The sequence below is a fragment of the Gavialis gangeticus genome, unplaced genomic scaffold (genome assembly GCF_001723915.1).
Source record: "Gavialis gangeticus isolate Ggan-Ray unplaced genomic scaffold, GavGan_comp1, whole genome shotgun sequence".
NCBI classification, from domain to species: domain Eukaryota; kingdom Metazoa; phylum Chordata; order Crocodylia; family Gavialidae; genus Gavialis; species Gavialis gangeticus.
Window position 1 is genome coordinate 35,137,331 of NW_017728996.1, and position 6,039 is coordinate 35,143,369.

General features: G+C 40.2%; 1 protein-coding gene across 1 annotated transcript in view; it reads left to right on the forward strand.

The window, feature by feature from the left end:
* The first annotated feature begins 263 nt into the window (after positions 1–263).
* The window catches only part of FAM81A (family with sequence similarity 81 member A), a 54,424-nt gene continuing 48,648 nt past the window's right edge, over positions 264–6,039 (forward strand). The window contains exon 1 of the mRNA XM_019504319.1: positions 264–671. The gene's annotated coding sequence lies outside the window, so the exon portion shown is untranslated. The remainder of the gene's footprint in view (positions 672–6,039) is intronic.

A 6,039-nucleotide genomic window follows, 5' to 3' on the forward strand; every position in this document is an offset into this window, starting at 1 on the left:
TCAGAGTAACTGAAATGAGCCTCCAGGAAACTTCCTTCCCTGGCCGGCACGATGTGGATTAGCGCAGGGACTCCGCAGACAGTGCTGAATAGAGGGCAGGCTAACCACAGCCGCTGCTTTTGTGCTTGGCCCAATACTGTGTCTAGAATCTGTCATTGTTAGTCATTCACACTGTAACATATGAAATAAGGTTTTTATTTGCTGGATCTTTCCCCTCCCTCTTCTGCAAGGAGCTGACATTACTGTGAAATAATTGTGAGGAAATGGTGATTAAAAGGAGATTTGTTCTGGCTGCTGGAGTGTGTGTGAATATTTGCCTCCTATAAATAAGTCTTTCTCTCTGTTTATTGGGAGAGGTTTGGCTCTCTCAGATTGAACTGCAGGTTTCTATGGTGACAGCGTCCTGGCAACAACTCTCAGCAGCTGCTTTTTCCTCCATCAACCAGGCCTAGTGGCAGCAGGCCCAGCAAGAGAGGGAGAGGACCTGGCTGCCGCCAGCAGCAGGAAAGGACGGATGGACACCCGAGCCGTCTAGCTGCAGTCTGCAAATCTGCATACGGCTACCACAGAAGTAAAACCACGCTAAAAAGCTGAGCGGAGACATCCAGCAGGGAGGCTGCTAGGATGCAGGGGAAGGATAGGCAGCCATGTCCTCCCCTAATTCAGCACTGGTGAGTGAGAGCAGTGGCTGTAAAATGACTAAGAGTCTGTCTGAACTTTGACCATTTCTGTTGCATGATAATATCATGATATTTGTGTTGTGATGTTACATCAGTTAACTCCCATTATGCGTTTCCAGGCTCATCTCCATAATTTTATACATCCCACATGGAGGTGTGTTGCAGTCACTTTAGTAGGGGTCTGTGAAACTTCATAATATTGCAATGCGGTGCGGCAATGTAATAGCTTGTTTGATGCACCTTGGTCATGGTTGTGTTTAATCCATCCTAACCTTGGCACACTGACATTTTTATTCACTTCAGAAACCTGTCTGAAGGTGTTGCAGTGCTCCAGTGAAACATTGGGACACTACGACTCCTGAGTTTGTCCTGTCACACACTTCTTGTCACAGTGTATCATCTCCAAAGATGTTTCTAGATACAAAGGGTGGCTAACACGTTAGCTGTAGATTTGGGAGGCTTGGGCTCAGGTCACTCCTTTGAGACAGCATCCCTGTGTGACTACAGAACAATCACAGATCTCTTTGTGCCTCTGTGTCCTGTCAATAAAATGGGAATAAGCCACGTCCCTACTTCACAGGGTCCTGTGAGCATAGATTTGTAAAAGGCCCCGAGATGCTCAGGAATTTAGTAAGTACATGGATACACTGAAATCCAGTACAGAACTGAGCTGCTACAGGTGCAATTGTCTCTTAATTTAGGGCAAGTGGAAAGTGAAAGACAATGCAAGATCTTCCCCTGTGTTATAGTGAGAGAAGGAGGCTATCACTAAACAAAACTTGACCCAGCACCAGTTTATTTAGCATATCCTACAGTTTTATGTTCTTATTTCCTTGTTTTTCATTTCTGGTTCAAAAGATTTACAGATTTGAATGAGATAGCTGAGGCCTAGGGCAACTTTGAAGTGGCTGTCTTTGTAGTCAGATATGGTGCTTAGAGCTGAAACATGTCTTTATATCTGCAGTCATCTAAACTTAAAGAATACTCAGAAAAGAACATGCGAAAGTTATGCTGAAATACAGGACTTTAAGATCTGTTCCTTAGAATAGTATTTTTAATGCTAATCCATTTATTAACATTGATGAATATTACATACATACACAGAGCGGGAACAGATCTATTATTTCGGATGTATAACTATTATTGTTTACAGCAGGGGCTGGTAATTTGTGGCCTGTGCCCTGGATCTGGCCCACAGAACTATTGGATCTGGCCTGTGGAAAGGGGCTGGGGGAGGGCACAGCTTCACTCACACTGCAGCTTGGTGACTTACCTATGCTGTGGTTGGGTTGTAGGGAAAAGCAGCAGTGGCTGTCACTGGGTTCCAGTCTGTCTTGGAACCAAAATGGGTTATTTTGGCCAGCCACCAGAAAACCTTGCCATCTGCTGGTTTATAGGCTCTACCAGCATATACTCATCCAGATCTGCAATAAACTTTATGGGTTTTGAATGTTGGTAAACAAGACCCTACAAATTCAGATTATGGAGTACTTCAGAAGGGCGGCTGCTGTTATGTTCTAATTGTTACATGTGGACCTGCTACAAAGGTAGCAAAACCATTTCAGCTTTAACACTGGATGTAGCAGTATTAAAGCTGGAGCAATTTTGCTTCCTTTGTATCATTCCTGGTTTGTCTGCACATAACAATTGTAACCCATCAGCTGTTGCCCTTTTGAAATGGCTCCAAATGTTCATGTGTCCAGACCCTCAATCATAAAGTTCTGAATTTAGGGTCTGATCAACTCAATGGAAGAATTTCCTCTAGCTTTAGTGGGCTCTGGATCATGTCTTTATTGAGGTTTGCCTGTTGGATATATAGAGATCCCTGTTCAGCCTACACTCAGACTATGGTTGAGTAAACTTCCGGTGCTTTGTCATGGATTCTGGATTTGGCCCACAACCAGTGTGTCTACACATGCATTTACGCCTGCTTAAATTTACTGCACAGTAAATTACTACGCGATAAGTGGGAATAGGCTAGAGTTAAAGCACATTAACACTGTGTTAGTTCCAAGCACTAAAGTTAGTCCCAAGTCAATCCACACACACAGTGTTACTGTGAAGTAAGGCATCTACATCTACATTACTGCGCAGTAACTAATCAGAAGTAAATTTGATACCCGCATCAGGTATCAAATTTATGCTCAAGTTGGCATAAGTCACCATATTTACTGTGCAGTACAGGTGTGCATGTGTAGACATGCACCCATATTGTGCAGTAATTTAGGTTACTGCACAGTAAATGCACATGTGTAGATGCACCCAACAAGAATTTTTAAAAAATCACATTATGGAAATCCAAAACTGACAAGAAATGTAAACCAGCAGAAATCTGGCACTGAAGTAGTCAGTGAGGACATTAAATATAATTCAGGGTGATATAACTGCCTAAGGATGTCACTTCAGAAGGGAATTTTAGGTGTGTGAGGTCTAAGGTCTAGAGAGACTTGAGTGTATACCAAGGGTTGGTTTTATACTGAAATTAACATGTGACTGAATAATTCATATTTGGAAATCTATTTTACATATGTCAATACTTTTGATCAATTTTAGAACACTTTGTATTTCATCATATATCTGTGACTACTCTGGGGGAGGGAGGAGGGGAAAGAGAAAATCTGAAATGTCCTGAAGTCTTTCTGGTCCAAATATTAACTTCAATAGCAATTCTGTGTAAACAAGGAAAGTGGGATGAGAAAATGTGTGTTGGGGTTAAAACATAAAAAGAAACTCATTAAACATAGCCAAATAAATATTTTAAAATGTTAAATATTTTTTCTTGAGTTTATGGCAGCAGACCAGATACTTTACTGGTGTAAATAAGCATATCTCTAGTAATGTCAGTGGGACTATTTCTGAGTTAAAAAATAAGTTGTGTTTGACAGAGTTTTGAATATGTGAACAACAATAACAACTTTCTTATATAGTTATAAAAGAACCTACAGAGAAAATAAGTATCATTCTCCCCATTTAAAAGATTGGCAAAAGAAGTTAAAGAGAATGCAAGTAATTTGTCTAAGGACAGCCAGAAAACCAGAGACAGAGCAGAGAACTGGAAGTAGGTCTTCTGAATTCTAGTCTGGTCCCTGTCCCAGTACGACACAGTCGGTGCCTCTACACATTCATTAATGTGTCAGAGATACTGCTTATTAAGTTTAGTACTCGGTTAACCAAGTACTAAATCAATGCACAGTAACTTGCACTACTGCACAGTAGCATTGGCTCATGGGTTTTTAGTGATACTTACTGCACAGTAGCCTAATACTACTGCGTAGTAGTGTATCTAGCACAGTTTTTGCCCGGCATGCTACTGCTCAGTTTTATTAGGCTACTGCACAGTTAATGTCTCATGTAAACATGTCCAACATTGCTTTAAAAAGCATTATATCACTTTTTAAAATTACTTGTGTATGGAGCACCATGCTGTGCTGAACACACATGCTGTTTTAAAAATGCTTATTTGTTCTCTTTTTATTTTAGCACATGAACATGCTTTACATTTTGATGGGGTTTTTTTCGGGATATCCCTTCCAGCTATTTTGAACTTTAAAAGCTTATGCTTTAAATTGATATAAATTTTGTTTTTAAATGTTGATATGCACTGCATTGTACCAGATTTCCTCAGCAATTCCAAAATTGTCCTCATATAGATCAGTTCTCCAGTTTTAAATGGGTATTTCAGACTTACAGAGAATTTAAGATCAGGCCTGGAATGGAAAGGGAATGAGCACTAGGCTGTGTAAAAAAGCATATTGTTTTGCATAGGGTGGAGTAGTTGGATTTACTAGAAGTAGCTACCACCCTTTTTTGCAAATACTCAGATGAGAACAAAGATACTGAGCCAGATACTAATCTCACTTACACTGGTTTAAAATTCACAGTTGCTCTACTGAAGTTAATAGTGTTATGCACTGACCTCAGATACTGGCTGACTACAATTAAAGATCATAAATAGGCTTCATAGTTACTACTTGTCAAAGCATGGCTGCTCAAAGGAGAAAACAAATGGTTAATGAGAGTCACTTCTGGCCAGATTTTCAGTGATTGCTGTTTTTAGAGGCAAAAGTTAGTTAGGTATCTAGCTGCCAAGATTTGCACCTGCGGAACATGTTCTACCAAATAATTTGCTGTCATTTAAATAATTTTGCTCCATTCTTCAGCACACGCATTCTTAACATTCTGTGTTGTCCCATATGTGTTTTGTTTTTGTATCAACCATTGAGGTTAAAACATTTCCTATTTCTGCCTCTATTATTTCCCGTAAGTACCATAATTTAGCAAAGCTAACTGTGCTTGCTGATTTTTCCAGCTTCTGATCCTGGATATTCATTACTCAATATATTTTATTTTTGTGTGTGATTTCCTTTCTTAAGATTGCAATATACAATTAGAATCAAATCAGGGGGCCTAGTTAAAGTGCAGTTAGGCTATAACCCTGTATAGAAGACTTAACACTTGTATTATTGTATTGGAAAAATTTTAATATACATGAGAGCTCACTTAGGTTTGAATTACTTTTGTAACTGTTATTAACTGTGTCATAGAGTCTGCCTGTCTGTCTCAGAAGAGATTTTCAAATGGCTGAGTTTCTTGTACTAAGGTGGTGCATTTCTAAGTGTGAACTTAACACTAAGAGCTAGATTGTGATATTCTAATTCACCGGTGTCAAACTTATCTGGCTCTGTGGGGCCAGATGTGGGCCAAATGAGTGGTGTGGGATCAGTCCATGGACCAAAGGATGGAGTGGAGCTGGTCTTGCAGGCCAGATTGGTCCCATGACCCCTTCCACACCTTCAGGTCCAGGACCTGGTGGGAAGAGGCCTAGCATCCCAAGTGCTTGGCTGCCATTATGGGAACAAACCATAGTGTTGGGATCCTTCCCACAGTGCTGCTGGCATTTGGCTACAGCTGCAGGAAGATCCCCTCATCAAAGCTGGGGGCCAGCTGACCTGGCTCTGTGGACTGTATCTAGCCCATGGGCTGTCTCTTTGTCATCCCTGCTCTAATTCACAATGAATAGTAGCCACAAATTTCTGGCATTTTAATATCAGTTGCTGAGTTCATTTAGATAATTATAAAACATTCTTGTAAGGCATTCTTCTGCCTTTGAGTTGCTAAATTAATGGAGCTTTCACCTGGAGTTATGTGTCTCAACTTTGACCATTGTAAAATTTCTCAGATTGGTAACTATGGTACAGCTGTTGATGCTAACCACCTGTCACTCTTGATCCATGCAAAGTTTAAGCAAGGCTAGGAGAGGACTCTCGCCTTTGAGCTAATGTTCTTGTTTTAACTTCTTTAAAATAAGAATTTAGCATTATTTCTATGGATTTTTATATATCACCTAAACATTTGTAAA